This window comes from Scyliorhinus torazame, chromosome 2 (genome assembly GCF_047496885.1).
Source record: "Scyliorhinus torazame isolate Kashiwa2021f chromosome 2, sScyTor2.1, whole genome shotgun sequence".
NCBI lineage: Eukaryota > Metazoa > Chordata > Chondrichthyes > Carcharhiniformes > Scyliorhinidae > Scyliorhinus > Scyliorhinus torazame.
This window is the reverse complement of record NC_092708.1, coordinates 203757332-203776900: the sequence shown is the minus strand read 5'-3', so window position 1 is coordinate 203776900 and position 19569 is coordinate 203757332. Positions and strand designations below refer to the sequence as shown.

General features: G+C 44.9%; 1 protein-coding gene across 4 annotated transcripts in view; it reads right to left on the bottom strand.

Moving 5' to 3' along the window:
• Positions 1-19569, bottom strand: part of pard3bb (par-3 family cell polarity regulator beta b) — a 1556033-nt gene that overhangs the window by 202543 nt on the left and 1333921 nt on the right. The window lies entirely within an intron of this gene.

The window sequence follows — 19569 nt, the reverse complement described above, 5'->3', positions numbered from 1 at the left end:
CTTTGGGTTGCGGGAGTGAAACCCATGCAAACGGGGAGAACGTCCAAACTCCTTATGGACAGTGACCCAGAGGCAGGATCCAACCCAGTCCTCAGTGCCATAGGCAGCAGTGCTAACCACCGTGCCACCCCCAACTCAGTAAACTATCGTCTTTACTAAAATGGCAACTTAAGAAACACCCAGTCAAGTTTAACTAAGGAACAACCTAACTCCCACAGCACATCTCGATGGTGACATGGCATGCTTTGGAATGGTTCAAACAGAACAGTAAATAAAGTACTTTTACCATCAACATAACTCTTTGATTCTGTAACCCATACGAATAATTTATATCTCTAATTGAGTTTCACAACAGTCTTTCCCAGAATTTCAGCTTCTTCCATAGAGATAATCATAGACATTATCGCACCACTGAGGGGAGGGGTGTGGCAGAAATGGAAATCCATTGTTCAGTGTTTATGGGCTCAATCTACCGGCCCCGTCCCGCCGGAATCGGAGCTCAAAGTGACTGGTAGATGACGGAGAGGTCCCACAGGCTTCCCGACAGCAGGTATGCCTCGCAAGATCTGCCTAGGTCCTGCGAAGCATTGCGATCAGGATCCTGCCCACAATGGGACCAAGTCACAGCCAGCACGTAAGTGATTGGCTGGTGAATGGTAAGTAGTTTTTCTTTTCATTTTTCTCTTGGCATTGTTGTTGTTGTTGTAAGTTAACTTAAGGGTTTATTCATGGCAGGAGATCCCAGAACGATGTCATGCTCCTTTTGTGCGATGTGGGAATTCAGGGACACTTCCGGGTGTCCCTGGTTCCTTCACATGCAAGTGTGTCCAACTGCAGCTCCTGTTAGACTGTTTGACACTCTGGGGCTGCAGATGGATTCACTTTGGAGCATCCACGATGCTGAGGAAGTTGTGCATAGCATATTCATTGAGTTGGTCATACTGCAGTTAAAAATTACTGAAGGAGATAGAAAATAGGTGACCAACAGACAGAGGAAGAGTTGGTTCACCAGGGGATGGTGGCAGCAGCTAGGTTCATGGCACCGTGGCTGGTTCTGCTGCACAGGAGACAGGAAAAAGAGTGGCAGAGCTATAGTGATATAGGACTCAATGGTAGGGGGAAAGACAGGCGTTTCTGTGGACGCAAACGAGACTCCAGGATGGTATGTTGCCTCCCTGGTGCAAGGATCAAGGATGTCTTGGAAGGGCTGCAGGACATTCTGGAGGGGAAGGGTGAACAGCCAACTTTCGTGGTGCATATAGGCACCAACGATATAGGTAAAAACATGATGAGGTCCTACAAGCTGAATTTAGGGGTTAGGAGTTAAACTAAAATGTAGGACCTCAAAGGTGGTAATCTCAGGATTGCTACCAGTGCCAGGTGCTAGTCAGAGTAAGAATGTCAGGATAGATAAGATGAATATGTGGCTTGAGAGATGGTGCAAAAGTGAGGGATTCAAATTCCTGGGACATTGGCACCGGTTCTTGGGGACTGAGACCAGTACAAACCAGACGGCATGCACCTGGGCAGGACTGGAACCAATGTCCCAGGGGTAGTGTTTGCAGTGCTGTTGGGGAGGGTTTAAACTAATGTTGGAAGGGGATGGGAGCCAATTCAGCAAGTCGGAGGGAAGTAAAGTAGGGACAGAAACAAAAAGCAGTAAAGGGGAAAGTGAAACGCAGAGAAACCAAAGTCAAAAATAAAAAAGGGCCACAGTACAGAGACTATGGAGAACTCAGTGAATGGGTCCAGTAAGACTTAGAGAAATAAAACACAGGGAGAGAGTGTACAAAACATGACCGGACAGATGTCTGAGGAAGCAGGGCAAAGAGCAAGGGACGTTTCGATTAATCTGCATTTATTTCAATGCAAGAAGCCTGACAGGCAAGGCAGACAAACTCAGGGCATGGATGGGTACATGGGACTGGGATATTGTAGCTATCACTCAAACATTGTTAAGGGAGGGACAGGACTGGCAGCTCAATGTTCCAGGATACAGGTGTTATAGGAAAGATAGAACAGGAGGTAAGTGAGGAGGGGAGTTACATTTTTGATTCAGGAGAATATCACGGCAGTACTGAGAGGGGATACATCTGAGGGTTCGCCTACTGTGTCTATATGGGTAGAACTGAAAAATAAGAAGAGAGAGATCACTTTGATAGGATGTACTACAGGCCCACAAATAGTCATAGGGTAATTGAGGAGCAAATATGTAAGGAGATTACAGATAGCTGCAAGACAAATAGGGTGGTAATTGTTGGGGACTTTAACTTTCCCAACATTGACCATAGCATTAGGGGATTGCAAGGAAAGAAATTTGTGAATATATTCAGCAGGAATTTCTCATTCAGTATGTGGATGGCCCGACGAGAGATGGGGCAAAACTTGACCTCCTCTTGGGAAATAAGGAAGGTCAGGTGACAGAAGTGTGAGTGAGGGATCGCTTTGGGACCAGTGACCATAATTCCATTAGTTTGAAGATAGCTATGGAGAATGATAGTTCCGGGCCAAAAATTAAAATTCTAAATTGGGGCAAGGCTAATTTTGATGGTATTAGACAGGAACTTACAAACGTTGATTGGGGGAGTCTGTCGGCAGGCAAAGGGATGGCTGATAAGTGAGAGGCTTTCAAAAGTGTGTTAATCAGGGTTCAGGGAAAGCACCAGTGAAGCTCAACGCAAACTGGAGGAACAAGACCTTATCTTCCGGTTAGGCACGCTACAGCCTTTCGGTCTCAACATCGAATTCAACAACTTCAGATGATTAGCTCTACCCCACTTCGACCCCTGTGTTTTCCTCCCATCTAATTTTAGCTGTCTTTTACCATTTCTTTCTTTCTTGTCTTACTTTATATATATTTCCCCCCATCTTATCCCCCTTTCCTTACCCTTCCCCTCCCCCACATCTACAGCTGTCACAGTTTACCCTCTGATAGTTTATCTGCTGTTTAGCTTTTCAAGCCTTTTGTTCTCTCTGGAGACTGCCATGAGCACTCTTTCTCCTTGGTTTCTGTGGCTATTATCACTGTTCCTTTGGTTTCTGTGGCTATGACTCATCTTTCATTCTCTCATGCCACAACATAAGTATTTCCCACTTTCTAAGTCTTTTAGGTTTGACAAAAGATCATCTGGACTTGAAACATTAGCTCTTTTCTCTCACTACAGGTGCTGCCAGGCCTGATGAGATTTTCCAGCATTTTCTCTTTGGTTTCAGGGTAAGCACATTCCTTTTAGAGTGAAGGGCAAGGCTAGTAGAAGTAGAGAATCTTGGATGACTTGGGGTATTGAGGCCCTGGTCAAAAAGGAGACGGAGGCACATGACATGCATGGAGAGTTGGGATCAAGTGGATCCCTTGAAGAGTACAGAGTTTGTTGGAGTAGAGTTAAGAGACAAATCGGGGGGCAAAAAGGGGACAGGAATTTGCATTGGCAGATAAAGCAGAGGAGAACCCTAAGAGCTTAAGGCCAAAAGAGTAACTAAGGAGAGAGTAGGGCCTCTTCAGGATTTACAAGGTCATCTGTGTGTGGATTCACAAGAGGTGGGTGAGATCTTAAATGAATAATTCTCATTGGTATTTACTGTTGAGAAAGGCAAGCATGTTAGGGAACTTGGAGAAATAAATAGTGATGTCTTGAGGAGTGTACATATTACAGAGAAGGAGGTGCTGGAAGTCTTAAAGCACAGCAAGGCAGATAAATCCCGGGACCTGATGAAATGTATCCCAGGACGTTGTGGGCGGGTAGAGAGCACATGCGGGTCCACTAGCAGAGATCTTTGAATCGTCGACAGCCACAGGTGAGGTGCCTGAAGATTGTAGGCTAGCAAATGTTGTGCCATTGTTTAAGGGCCTCAGGGAAAAGCCTGGGTACTGCAGACCGGTGAGCCTGATGTCTGTCGTGGGTAAGTTGTTAGAAGCTAGTCTGAGAGACAGGATCTACAGGCATTTAGAGAGGCAAGGATTGATTAGGGACAGTCAGCATGGCTTTGTGAGTGGAAAACCATGTCTCACAAATTTGATTGAGCTTTTTGTTGGGTTAACCAAGAAGGTAGATGAGGGCAGTGCAGTTGCATTGTCTACATGGACTTTAGCAAGGCCTTTGACAAGGTACCACATGGTAGGTTGCTGCATAAGGTTAAATCTCACGGGATCCAGGGTGAGGTAGCCAATTGGATACAAAATTGGCTTAACGACAAACACAAAGGGTGGTTATAGATGGTTATTTTTCAAACTGTCGGCCTGTGACCAGCGGTGTGCCTCAGGGATCAGTGCTGGGTTCACTGTTATTTGTTATTCATATTAATGACTTGGGTGTGAATTTAGGAGGCATGGTTAGTAAGTTTGCAGATGATACCAAGATTGGTGGCATAGTGGATAGTGAAGAAGGCTATCTAGGATTGCAAAGGGATCTTGATCAATTGAGCCAGTGGGCCGATGAATGGCAGATGGAATTTAGATGAATGTGAGGTGATGCATTTTGGTAGATCAAATCGGGGCCAGACCTATTCAGTTAATGGTACGGTGTTGGGGAGAGTTATAGAATAAAGAAATCTAGCAGTACAGGTTCATAGCTCCTTCAAAGTGGAGTCACAGGTGGACATGTGGTGAAGAAGGCATTCGTCATGCTTGGTTTCATTGGTCAGAACATTGAATACAGGAGTTGGGACGTCTTTTTGAAGTTGTACAAGACATTAGTAAGGCCACACTTGGAATACGGTGTACAGTTCTGGTCACCCTATTATAGAAAGGATATTATTAAGCTAAAAGAAGTGCAGAAAAGGTTTACTAGGATGCTACAGGGACTTGATGGTTTGAGTTATGAGAGCCTGGATAGACTGGGACTTTTTTCCCTGGAGCATAGGAGGCTCATGGATGATCCTATAGAGGTCTATAAAATAATGAGGGGTTTAGATAAGGTAGATAGTCAACATCTTTTCGCAAAGTAGGGGAGTCTGAAACTAGAGGGCATAGGGGGGAGAGATACAAAAGGGTCCAGGGGGCACTTTTTCCACACAGAGTGGTAAGTGTCTGGAACGAGCTGCCAGAGGCAGTAGTAGAGGCGGGTACAATTTTGTCTTTTAAAAAGCATTTAGACAGTTATATGGGTAAGATGGGTATAGAGGGATATGGGCCATGGGCGCAATTGGGACTAGCTTAGTGGTTAAAAACTGGGCGGCATGGAAAAGTTGGGCCGAAAGCCTGTTTCCATGCTGTAAACCTCAATGACTCTATGCAAGACTTCTACACTCAAAACAAGCAGCCTATTTGAGGTGCACACTCAATGAACCTCCCACAATACCAAGTTGGATTTCTGCAGACTGCCCAAAACAGCTTCCTCACTGAAACAGAGCTCTGCAGTAATTTGTGATCCTATCTCACAGATCCTATTTCACTGCATGGAAAAGTACCTTTATCGGATGGCGACATAAATCTGCGCACATCTGTTGAGTCAGAAGTCAACGAGGCATTAAGAGGGAACAAAACAAAAACCACAGAGAGACCATGGGGTTAATTAAAATAAAATGTTAAAATCTTGTAATGAAGTATCTGGAAGAGAAAGAAGTGGAAAATATCTGCTATCCTGGAGGGACAGGTCGCAGTGATATACAGTAACTAAACTCCAAGGATAAAGCTGTGAAGATGGGATTAGGGGGATAACGCACGCTCTATGTCACGCAAAGCAAAAGAAAATGGGCTGTCATGAATCTTTTAAGTACAATAGAACTCCATTAGCTAAAGCTTGGGAGATAATTACGCCTGCCATTTTGATTAAGTGGGCATAAACAGCACTGACTAACAACACTATCAATATTAAATTAGATTTAAGCCAGTGTCTGACTGCTTGAGTGTTCAGTCTCTACACTGAGAGTGAAATGAACTGTGCCCCGCAATAAATTACACTTTGCTGTTGTGCTTATTTATTGAATATATTTAAAAGCAGTAAACCAGGAAGATGAAGCATCTCATTCTACAAAATGGTACACTGCATAAAGTTTATAGAAGCATTATTTTCCAGTTTTAAACTATTTGCCGTTTCTGTGTTACCATTTTCATGTCTCTGTACCAAGCCCTCTGCCAATGTTATTGTATAGTCAGGTCAGCATACAGCGCACATGCATAGCTCACTCTTTTAAAAAATAAAATTAGAGTACCCAATTCATTTTTTCCAATTAAGGGGCAATTTAGCGTGGCCAATCCACCTAACCTGCACATCTTTGGGTTGTGGGGCCGAAACCCACGCAAACACGGCGAGAATGTGCAAACTCCACACGGACAGTGACCCAGAGCCTGGATCGAACCTCGGAGCCATGAGGCAGCAGGGCTAACCCACTGCGCCACCGTGCTGCCCACATAGCTCACTCTTAAGGAGGGGACTATGAAGACTTGTGCCTTTGCTTTAGTGAAGCAAAGCATTTCACCTCTTCTCCATATCAATATGCACGAGTATAGCTTCTTTAATGCAATAGAAGCATAGCAAGGAGCTTCATAGGAGCATCATCAGGCATAATTTGATCATGAGCCAAAGAATGAAATATTAGGGCTAGATTTTGAGCAGCACCTCTCACCTTCCCAGCAGTGAACAGGCCAGGAACCTTGCATTGGCCAATTTGCAAGAATCATTCTGCTGTACTTCAACTTAGTGGACAGCTTAATTTTGTCTCATTTTTTTTCATCCCCATCCCCACTCTTCTGATGGCACCACCTCTCATTGTCCTTGGGTTCCATGAGTGGTGGCAGCCCTCCAACAATTCATCCAAGTGTTCAAACTTGGTGGAATCAGCTTAGAAAGCAATTGCGCAGGAGGCTGGGAGGACCTGATGTTTGATGTCTTGATCTAGGCTCAGGTACCTGATTTCAATAGGGACGGGATAGGGGCAACAGCGACCTTGCCTCCTTGGGATGGGCAAAGAACATCATCAGTTAGGGCTTCCATTCCTGCCCGATATCCAAGGCCTTCTGCTGCAAAATGCTGATGATGGGGACATTGATTGAGGATTGACTGCGCACGACTGCAACATTGCATCCAATCAGTTTGAAGAGCAGTTTGTGTGTAGGATTGTGAATTGACTGAGGCAAATGTGGTGACTGGCACCTGAAAAATACTACCCTGACAATAGAATCATACAGCACATTAAGCCCATCATAGCTACTTTGCGAGAGCTATCCGATTATCTCCGTTCCCCTACACCTTCCCCAACGCCTTCTAAGTCTTTCCCTTTCAAATATTTATCCAAATGTCTTTTGAAAGTTAATATTGAACCTGCTTCCACCACCCTTTTAGGCAGTGCATTGCAGATCACAACAACTCGCTACATAAGAAACAAAAAGCTCCTTAATTATCTCCTCTGCACCCAGATTCATTTGTGTACTGTCTTAAATTTGCATCATCTGGTAACTGGTTCTCAGGCTGCACCTTCTTCAGCGCAAACTTTAGAAATTTTAAGACTAAAATAAATACTGTGAGGGCCGCGGTAACGTTTAAACACCAAAATGGAAACAAAAAAAAAACAGATTTTCTTTCACTTTATGGCTGATGAACAACAAACATAAATAAATCAATCTCTAATTTGGAATGTCATTACTGGAGATCTGTACAGTTTACTTTTGTGCAACTGCAGTATGATTAAGATGGGTGGAGATTTTGCTAACTGGTACTTTAAGTATGCGCAATAACCCCTTGTGACTGACTCCAGCGTTCTTGGTTCCATTTCCAGAGAATCACACTTCACGTGGCTTCGAGGGAACTCAATGAGTAATTAAATACCCAGTGTGGCTTGTGAAATGTGCACCAGGCAAATCAACCACGCAAAAATCAGAAACGTCAGTTTGTGCAAATGTCTCAGCCGGCCAGACAGATGGGAGTCAGATGATTCCGGCTGATGGTAGCACACTGTGCTGTTTTGTTTCTTCACAGGGAGGCAGGACAGAAGAGAAAATTTTGACTTGCCCTGAGTTACGGCCATGGGACAGCAATTGGTGCTGAAAATAACGCCAAACGGAGGCTATGGAATCTCTACAGTGCCGAAGGAAGCAATTCGGCCCATCGAGTCTGCACCGACCTTTGGAAAGACCAACCCACCTAGGTCCAAGCCCCACCCTATCCCCGTAACCCAACTTAACTTTTTGGGCACAAAGGGGCAATTTAACATGGCCAATCCACCTAACCTGCACATCTTTAGACTGTGGGAGGAAACCGGAACACATGGAGGAAACCCACGCAGACACGGGGAGAAATCCACATAGACAGTCACTCGAGGCTGGAATTGAACCTGAATCCCAGGTGCTGTGAGGCAGCAGTGCTAACCACTGTGCCACCATGCCTTCTTTGCGCAGGAAGATATAAGTGTTTGCTCTCCATTTTAAAAAAAAGAGGATTTAGAAGCACGAGAGAAAGCGCAAGTAAAATCTACAGCATTGATAATGAAACCGAGAGGCAGGAAAATGTGATGAGGTTTGGGCTTTTTTCTCCCTAGGAGGAAGAAGGCTGAGGAATGGTTTAATTGAGGCCATTAAGATTGATCATGAACAAGTTTTAGAAGTAAGAAGTCTTACAACACCAGGTTAAAGTCCAACAGGTTTGTTTCGAATCACTAGCTTTCGGAGCGCAGCTCCTTCCTCAGGTGAATGTGGACCTGAGGAAGGAGCTGCGCTCCGAAAGCTGGTGATTCGAAACAAATCTGTTGGACTTTAACTTGGTGTAAAACTTCTTACTGTGCCCACCCCAGTCCAATGACGGCTACTCCACATCGCGTTTGAGAAGGTCATAGAATCCCTACAGTACATCGAGTATACACCGGCCCTTGGAAAGAGCACCCTACTTAAGCTCACACCTCCGCCCTATCCCCTTAACCTCACCTAGAGCCAATTTAGCATGGCCAACCCACCTAACCTGCATATCGTTGGACTGTGGGAGGAAACCAGAGCACATGGAGGAAACCCACACAGACACGGGTAGAAAGTGTATACTCCACACAGTCAGAGGACGGAATTTAACCCGGTGCCTGGAGTTGTGAGGCAGCAGTGCTAACCAGTGTGTCACCGTGCTACCCATGACTTAGAGTCAAGGGGGCAAGATAAGATTGATTTCGAGTCAGTGAGGCAGGATTCTCCGGTTCTCCAGGCACGTGTATCTCGGCCGCACGCCATTCACTGGTGGCGGGATTCTATTTTCCCGCCACTTGTCAGTGAAATTTCCCATTGTAACTACCCCATGCTGCCGATAAACCCTTGAAGGGGATTGTGCTGCAAGCGGGAAGAGTGAACCCCGACGACTGGAGAATTATGGCCAATGCTCCCACTTGTGGGGAAGGTCATAAATCTGGCAGGGAATTCAGGGGAAACCTCTTTAGGCAAGGAGTGGTGACGATTAGAATTTGCAATCCATGGAGTGGTTGTCGTGAACAGCAAAGATACATGAAAGGAAAATAAAAACAAGATATTGTTCTATATTGCATCTTTAACTTGTAAAATGTCCCAAAGCACTTCACAGACATACTATAAAACCAATTTGACATCTAGCCACATAAGGAGACACTGTGACAGATGATCAAAAGCTTTGGCAAAGAGTTTGGCTTTAGAGGGCAGAACAGTAGCACAGTGGTTAGCACAGTTGCTTCACAGCTCCAGGGTCCCAGGTTCGATTCCCAGCTTGGGACACTGTCTGTGCGGAGTCTGCACGTTCTCCCCATGTCTGTGTGGCTTTCCTCTGGGTGTTCCGGTTTCCTCCCACAGTCCAAAGATGTGTAGGTTAGTTGGATTGGCCATGCTAAATTGCCCTTAGTGTCCAAAAAAGGTTTGGTGGGGTTGCTGGGTTACGTGGATTGGGTGGGGGTGTGGGGGCAGGATGCTCTTTCCAAGGGCCGGTGCAGATTTGATGGGCCGAATAGCCTCCTTCTGGACTGTAAATTCTATGAAATCTATTAAGGAGCCTCTTAAAGGAGAAAGGAGAGATAGAGAGCTGGAGAGCTTTATGTAGGGAACTTTGTCCCAGTCACATTGCATGCCATTTGTGACTTAGGTAAGAGCCATTTCAGTACTGCGGAAGGGACAGAGACTGATTAGATGGATTCAAACATGGAGCTCTGGGAAGCATTGGCACTGATTTGGGTGGCAACAGTGCATTCAAAGACTTCGGAAAGAAAAGGGAGGTTGGAGATGGGGGCGGTAGTTTGCAAGGATGGAGGAGTCAAGGGTTAAATTATTTTGGAGAAGGGTGCTGACGACAGGTAGTAAGCCAGGTAAAAACATGCGGGAGAAACAAATTAAGATATGCTGTGAAGGTGAGGTTATGTTTCACTAGAAGTGAAACACACAAGTGAAACATATGCATTTGCAAAGATTTGATGGGCCAATTAGAACGTTCAGCAGAGAACAAGGTAGTGTAAATCTTTGTACTTGGGCTGATTAAGAGCTCCAACACACTGGGTTGACATGAGATGAATTTCTCTTTTGATTGTAGGCTCAGAGATAACTAATTCATTGATAAGGTTATTTCAGATCATTCAAACATCTTTCAGAAGTTGGCTATCGAGTGAAGTTAGATATGGGACCAAGTTTGTTACTCTATTGCTTACAGATACCAGCCATGGCTCAATGGGTAATAATTTCAAATCTGATTCAAAAGGATGAGAATTCAAGTTCCACTCTCAGTCACAAAATTCAGGGTGACAATCAGTGCATTATTGAGGGAGAGCTGTATTTTTAGAGGTACTCGCCTTCAAACGAGATGTTAACGGAGGCTTTTCTCTGCCCCCTTAGGTGAACGTTACAAAGAGAATATCAGGAGAGTTTTCCCTGGTGTCCTGGGCCATATTCATACATCGACCAACATCACTTAAAAAACTGCCTGGTGATTATCACATTCTAAAATTGTGTGGGCTTGATGTGCATAAATTGGCTGCTGCCAACATTACAGCAGCGCCCATGCTTCATTGGCTGTAAAGTACTGACAGTCAGAGAGATCTAGGTGTACAGGTCCACGGGTCATTGAAAGGGGCAACACAGATGGAGAAGGTAGTCAAGAAGGCAGATGGCATGCTTGCCTTCATTGGCCGGGGCATTGAGTATAAAAATTGGCAAGTCATGTTGTAGCTGTATAGAACCTTAGTTAGGCCACACTTGGAGTATAGTGTTCAATTCTGGTCGGCACACGACCATGTGGAGACTTTAGAGAGGGTGCTGAAGAGATTTACCAGGATGTTGCCTGGTATGGAGGGCATTAGCTATGAGGAGAGGTTGAATAAACCTGGTTTGTTCTCACTGGAACGAAGGAGGTTGAGGGCGACCTGTTAGAGGTCTACAAAATTATGAGGGGCATAGACAGAGTGGATAGTCAGAGACTTTTTCCCCAGGGTAGAGGGGTCAATTACTAGGGGGCATAGGTTTAAGGTGCGAGGGGCAAGGCTTAGAGGAGATGTATTAGGCAAGTTTTTTTACACAGAGGGAAGTGGGTGCCTGGAACACGCTGCCGGAGGAGGTGGTGGAAGCAGGGACAATAGTGTCGTTTAAGGGGCATCTTGACAAATACATGAATAGGATGGGAATAGAGGGATACGGACCCCGGAAGTGTAGAAGATTTTAGTTTAGACGGGCAGCATGGTAGGCGCAGGTTTGGAGAGCTGAAGGGTCTGTTCCTGTGCTGTACTTTTCTTTGTTCATTGTTGTTCTAAAGTGCTATGGAACATCCTGAGATTGGGAAAGGCACTATAGAAATGCAAGTTTTTTCTTCTTCCTTTTAAGCAATCGAGAGAGCGGGAGAGAGGCAAGAGACACAGACTTTGGGCAGTATCTAATAGAGGTGGCGAGGGTCTCACCTGTAGGCTGGACCTCTTTTAGGGGAGATACGGCCAAATTAAGTGTCACTTAACGGGCCAACGGTGAACTTTCTCTGGGATCAGGGATCACAGGGGCTGAAGGCCCACACACTGAGAACTGCCAACCAATCAGAAGCCTGTAACTCTATTGCATGACAGCGCCACCAGGGAGGTAGTGGCGGCTGCTAGCAAGACACCACCTACGCCTTAGGATCGTGACTGGACCACTGCCGACAGGTTTGTGATGGGGAGGGGGGTAGTGAATGGGTCAACACAATACAAACTAAAATTGGGGAAGGACAGAATTGTAAAATCAAATTCGAATAAACTCCTTGGCAACATTCCACTTAAGGGGTCACAAATATTTTACAAATTGCTGAGAACATGAATAAACTGCTCAAGGGAATTGGATTGGCTTTATCCCACTGACAAATTCCTTGAATTTCACACCTTTCCAATCAGACTGCTCTTTTCCGTTCAGTTAAGTTATGTAATGGGCCTTACACTTAAGTTAAACTTTATAACACTGGCAAACTTCTCCTGGTAAAGGGTCAGCATCTCTCTAGAGCTGAACATCTGCAAAGGGCAGTCCTGATTGTACAAGATAATGGGGGTGGGGTCTAGGTAATGGGCTTAAATAGCAGGGTTTAATTGAAAACATTCACTGGAACGTTAAGCATTTTCCGATTCAGCTGGCTTGTGTTATGCCTGAATGTCATGACCGTAGCTCACACACAACACCTGGACCACATGGAAAGATCAATGGTTCTGGGTGAGTCAGGTCTTGTAGCTAATTAATTGATTGATTGTCAATTTTTTCGATTGATTGGCAATTATATCAGGCTCAATTCTAGTTTGATGATGCCAATGGTCTTCTGGCCATCTCCCATTTGGCACCCTCAATAATCCTGAGCTTGTGCAAAAACATGCTCTCCGTATAACTTCCACCAAATCCCATTCAACCATCCGTGTGCTTGCTGACTGACACTGGTTCCCTGTCTAGCCATGTCGTGACTTAAAAATTCTCATCCTTGTTTTCAAACTGCGTTATTACTTCATCCCTCCCGGTCTCTGTGACAACCTGCAGCCGAAGACTTGAACATCTTCCAATTTAGACCTCTTGTTTCTGATTTTCATTGCTCCATTATTGGTGGCCACGTCTTCAGGTGCAAAGGCCCCAATATCCTGGAAATCCATTGGGGCCCTGTAGCCATCCTACAGAAGGAGTGGTGAGGGGTGACGGGCGGGTGAGAGGTGATTGGGGGATGGGGGGAGCAGTTTGAAGAGGAAAATTGAAAATGAGGAGTAGACCATCGGTGACTGAGGAAGTCAGAGCTATCCGGGGACATTGTTCTTTCTTATTGCTCTTTGCTATTCCTCCATTTAACTATCCTTTGTTAAAATCGGGATGCCATTCAGCAGGCAGCGTTGTTGAAACATGATGAATTTCTATATGAGATTACCAAACCAATGCAAGTATGAGCCGTTTATTGCTCAACAATGCATTTCATGTTTACACCAATATTTCCATGAATTATAGTTACCGTACAATGTACTGATTGCTTTCTAATTAAATATTTAACAAATGAAATTGTTCCTGCTCAGTAAATTGTCCCACTTGTGTCATTTAGCTCTCCCTCTGAGCAAACATGGCAATTTTGATTACATTTCCTTAATTCCCTATAAAAACTTACATTTTACGAGATTTGAAAAAAAAAAACATTTCCTGTAGATTCAGTAGGATGTGGACAATTCAAATTCCTGAGAATAAAATGTTTTTCAAAGCATTATTTTTTTTGGTCATAAATATCCTAAATTTCAAGATATGCTCGATGATCCCCCTCTGCCCCACCTCATTTGGTTCAGTGGAATTCAACGAGTTGAGTTTTACACTTCATTTATATTGAAAACAATTTGAAAGAAATGCATTTGCTGAATGCTTTCAAGGCATTTCATCTCTTCTCTTTAATTATCTCCACTCAATGCATCATTCCCCAGCCAAGTGGACATAAAGCTGCCCTACTGGCAGGTCTCTGCTATTATCTCTCTTGATTAAGAGTCAGAAAGGATCCTGGGTGAGATCAGGAACAGCTAAGGATGTACAGAAGGAAAAGAATGAAATTTCATTTTTATATCATGCCTTTCACAACCTCAGACATCAACAATGTTCGGGGTCAGATAGCCAGTTTTCGTGAGGTTGGTTCAGGGATGGACATTGGCGAGGATACAGGGGAGAACTCTCCTGCTCTTCATTAAAATCTACTGTGGCATCTTTTATGACCCCCTGAGAGAACAGGAGGCCTCGGTTTAACATCTCATAATGGCAAACTCAGTACTACATTGGGAGTGTTCATCTAGATTTTACGTTCAACTTCCTATAATGGGACTCTAAGGCATAATCATATCATACAAGTGGTAAGCTGCCCTTTCCACACTGAGAACTTGTGACTCGGGGAAGAGAACTGGAGTGAGGGCCTGATTCAGCCTTGGTGCTCATGCATCAAAACAAAGTAAATTCAAACCATTTGTGTTCCAAGGTTGGTGTTCCATCATTCACTGGAGCTCCCCAGAGCACGAGCAATGTGAACAAACCAACGTAACGAGCTGTAAATACAGTTGAGTGGACCACCAGGCTGACAGGCCTTGCAGTACCAATGTCATACATGCCGCACTGATTGAGGCATTGTCTTTCAGATGGAACAGGAAATCAGCATCACTAGAACAGATTATCAGGCCATCATCACGTTGCTGTTTGTGGGATAATGCTGTGTACAAATTGGCTGCCATGTTTTCTACATTGCTACAGCGACTAAACACCCAAGAACATACAAACTGCTGTAGGAATGGGAGACTTTCTGCTTTCTTTCATATGTCTTTTGGTGCAGACTTGATGGGCCAACTGGCCTCCTTCTGCACTGTAGGGATTCTATGATTCTATAAGTTTTCAAAAAATGTTTTTATTAAGGTATATATATGCACATATATATATATTTATATATCTAAGATATATAAATATATATACACATACATGTATCAAACACAACCAAAACCAAAAGAGAACAGGAAATTGCATATTAAATAAATAATCAACACCCCACTCCCCATCCTCCCTGTTGATACCCTCCACCCACTCTGCCTCCTTCTTTAACCACAAAGGTCCCCCCCACCCCCACTCCCCTGCTGACTTAACTATCCTGGAAGGAATCGATAAATGGTTTTACATCTCCGGGCAAATCCCTCCACAGACCCTCTCAAGGTGAACTTGATTTCTTCCAACCTAATGAATTCCGCGAGGTCACTCACCCACACCCCAGGTTCGGCGGTCCTGAGTCCCTCCATCCCAACAAGATCCGTCTCCAGGCTACCAAACAGGCAAAGGCCAAAACGTCCTCCTCCACCCTGGGGAACTCCAACCTGTCCATGAATTGCTGCATTCCCCACCCCCTCCCCCCAGGGCCGGGAACTTCTCCAACATCTTGGCCATATATGTGCCAGTGTCCGTTCCCTCGATGCCTTCAAGCATCCTCACGACTTTTAGGTTCTGCCTCCGGAAGCGATGCTCCAAGTCCTCCACCTTCTCCTTTAACCGCTTGTGTGACTCCCGCATCACACCTATCTCGGCTGCCAATGAGATGAGCTGCTCCTCGTGCTCTCCCATTTCCTCCTCCCCTTTCCAAATAGCCTGGCCCTGGGACTCCAGCCTCTGCTACACATGGTCAATTCCCGCTTTTTACCTTGGCTAGGTTCTCCTGGACCTCCCTCCTCTGTCAGCTAAATTTTTCATTTAAAACGTTCACCAGTTACTCCGTTGACCACTGGGCAGGCAAGGCAGACCCTTTACCCTCCGCCTTCTTGACCTGTGGCGCACAAAGATTTTCTTGCCCCAACTGCTCCCTTCTTCTCGACCCACTTCTGGTCCATGGATCCATTCACCAGCCCCACCAGTGGAGTCAAACTTTTTTCCAGTCACCTCTGCACCATTTTTCTACAAAACATCCACCCTACAAATGGGGAAAAGGTCCAAAAAACCAGCCTTGAGCAGGAGCTGCCAAATTTGCGACCACTCACACCATGGCCACCACCAGAAAAGACCTATGATTCGATAAGTGACTCCACCCTCACCCCCACCTCCCAACAATGTTTGTCATAAACAACAAGCCGATCCCCTGACTGTCTAAAGACTGTTTTTAAAAGTTATCTGGACAAGATGAAGAACATTGTGATTTCCATTATTTGCAAATTTACTTTTGCACTTCACTGCAAAATTCATAACACCCAAGAATATAATATTAATTTTACCATAAATGGATACTCAGTACAAAGATCGTTATAAAATCTTTTGTAGCATTAGGGCATTCAGGACTGAAAGGGTTAATGTGGGACTGGGGAGACAGTATCACCCACATTATGGTGTAGAGTCACATGGGAGTAGAGAGTGATGTGCTGAGTCTGGTAGAAGTCGACATGAAGACAGAACTTAGTCAGTACTATATTCTGTACACGTGTATATAGTTATGTGTTATTAATAAACAGTTACTGGTCAACCATACAAGCCTCTAAACCTCTTCATGAGACAACATATAACCTATTGCTTTCTCATTGCTTAATTGCCTTTAATAGTTTTAGCATTGGATGCTGTGAGGTGCTCCGGATTGGGGGGATTGCCGTTTCAGTTGGCGGGGACTAGTTTTCGATACCTAGGGGTCCAGGTGGCGGGGTGTGGGGGCAGCTTAGGAGGTTGAGCTATACAAGCCCGGTGGGTAGAGTTAAGGCGGACTTGCAGAGGTGGGATAGACTCCCGTTATCGTTGGCGGGCCAGGTCCAATTGGTTAAGATGAACATCTTGCCAAGATTTCTTTTTTAACGTAAATTTAGAGTATCCAATTTTATTTTCCAATTAAGGAGCAATTTAGCGTAGCCAATTCACCTACCCTGCACATCAGGACCCTGACCGTGCCATTTTAACACAAGACCCTGCTCCAATGCCCACATGTCTGCCCTTGGCCTGCTGCAATGTTCCAGTAAAGCTCAACGCAAACTGGAGGAACAGCATCTCATCTTCCAGTTAGACACGCTACAGCCTTCCGGTCTGAAAATGGAATTCAACGACTTCAGATGATTAGCTCTACCCCACCTCGACCCCTTTATTTTCATTCCATTTTAACTGTCTTTTACCTTTTCTTTCTTTCTTGTCTTTCTTTATATATATATTCCCCCCCCCCCCCACTCTTTCCCCTATCTTATCTCCCTTTTCTCCACTTTGCTTCCCCCCCTTTTCTCATTTTACCCCTCTCCCACTCATGTTCCCCCCCTTCCCCACATCTTCATGTGTCACAGCTTACCCTCTGATCTTAGTTTCTTTGCTGTTTGGCCTTTCACACTTTTTATTCTCTCTGGGGATTGCCATTAGTACTCTTTTCTCTTGGTTTCTGTGGTTATGACTCATCTTTCATTCCCTCACCCTACAGTATAAATATCTCCCACTTTCTATGTATTTTAGCTTTGACAAAGGGTCATCTGGACTCAAAATGTTAGCTCTTTTCTCTTCTTACAGATGCTGCCAGACCTGCTGAGATTTTCCAGCATTTTCTCTTTTGGCTGCACATCTTTGGGTTGCGGGGCTGAGATCTCCACAGACACAGGGAGAATGTGCAAACTCCATACGGACAGTGACCCAGGGCCGGGATCAAACGTGGGTCCTCAGCGTGGTGAGGCTGCAGTGCTAACCACTGCGCCACCATGCTGCCACATCTTGCTGAGATTTCAATTTTTATTTCAGTGTCTCCCGATGTTCCTGCCCAAGTTGTGTTTTTAAAATGTTGAGTGGCTTATTTCTGGTTTTATTTGGGTGGGTAAGGCCCCTGAGGATTTGGAGGGGGGTGGATAAGGCTCCTGAAGATTTGGAGGGGGGTGCATCAGAGGGAGAAACAGGCAGGGGCTTGGCATTGCCAAATTTGCTGTATTGCTATGAGCGGGTAATGTGGAGTACATACTGGGGTGGTGTGGGGCCCCCAAGGGCTCTCTGGTTCAGATGGAGTCGGAGTCATGTAAGTGGACAAATTTGGGGGCATTGGCAATAGCGTCACTTCCGTTGGTACCGGAAAAGTACTCAATGAATCCAGTGGTGGTGGCTATGCTGAAAATATGGAGGCAACTCCGCTGGGATTTTAAGTTGGAGGCAGCTTCAAGGCGGGCTCCCATTTGTGCTAACCACCTATTTGAGCCGGCACGGCTGGATGCCAAATTTTGTGTATGGAAGAAGAGAGGGCTGGAGAGAGTGGGGGGATTTATTTTTGGAGGGGGTTTACCAGCTTGGAGGAGCTGTAGGAGACATTTGGGCTGTTAGGCTCGGACATGTTCAGTTTGTTAAGGGATTTTTCTCCGAGATGCTGCGGAGGGTGAATGCTTCAACTTTGTGTGCGAGGCTGGGGTTGATACAACTAAAGGTGGTACACAGGGTGCAACTGATGAAGTACAGGATGAGCCAGCTGTTTGAGGGCGTAGAGGATATTTGTGAACAGTGTTTGTGGAGTCAGCTAATTACCTACATATGTTCTGGTTTTGACCGAAGTTGGGGAAATTTCTGGAGATGGTTCTTCAGCATGGGTGCACAGGTCCCCAGCCACTGAAAGTAGCAAAGCAGGCGGAGAAGGTAGTCAAGAAGACATATGGCATGCTTGCCTTCATTGGATGGGGCATTGAATATAAAAATTGGCAAATCATGCAGCTGTATAGAACCTTCGTTAGGCTGCACTTGGAGTATAGTGTTCAATTCTGCTCATCATATTATAAGGATGTGGAGGCTTTGGAGAGGATATAGAAGAGGTTTACCAGGATGTTGCCTGGTATGGAGGGCATTAGCTGTGAGGAGAGGTTGGATAAACTCGGTTTGTTCTCACTGGAATGACGCAGGTTGAGGGACGACCTGATAGAGGTCTACAAAATTATGAGGGGCATGGACAGAGTGGACAGTCAGCAGTTTTTTGCCAGGGTGGAAGAGTCAATCACTAGGGGTTTAAAGGAGATGTGCGAGGGAAGTTTTTTCACACAGAGGGTAGTGGGTGTCTGGAACTCGCTGCTGGAGGTATTGGTGGAAGCAGGTACAATAGTGACGTTTAAAGGGCGTCTTGACAAATACATGAATAACATGGGAATAGATGGATAAGGGCCCCAGAAGTGTAACAGGTTTTAGGTTAGACAGGCAGCATGGTCGGCGCAGGCTTGGAGGATAGAATGGCCTGTTCCTGTGCTGTCCCCAAAGATAAGTGGCATTACTATGTGACGATACAGGCTTCGCAATTTATCTTTGGTCATTCCCTACCGACACTGACATGACAATTCCAAGGTCCAAGTAACTCCGGGATTATGGTTTTGCACCTCAATATCAAATTGAGACAGGAAAAAATATTAGGCAGATTCAATAGTAACATTCAAAAAATAACTGAATACATGGAAAAAGAGAAATATGCAGGACGAGGGGGACTGGCACCAATTGAATTGAATAGCTTTTTGTGTGCACAGGCCCAATGGGCCAAATGGCCTTGTGTGCTGAAGATTCTGTATTAGATTAAAGGAAAATAAATGAATTGTATCCCATGCTTATCCACAGTGGTTACATTTATAGTTCAGGGTAGTGATCGTTGCAAACATCCGAAACCTTGTGGAGACATTAATGGAACATGTTTTATATTTTAAAAATGGAGATGGCATCTTTAATGGGTATTAGATGAGACATTTGGAAAATCCTATTACAAATTT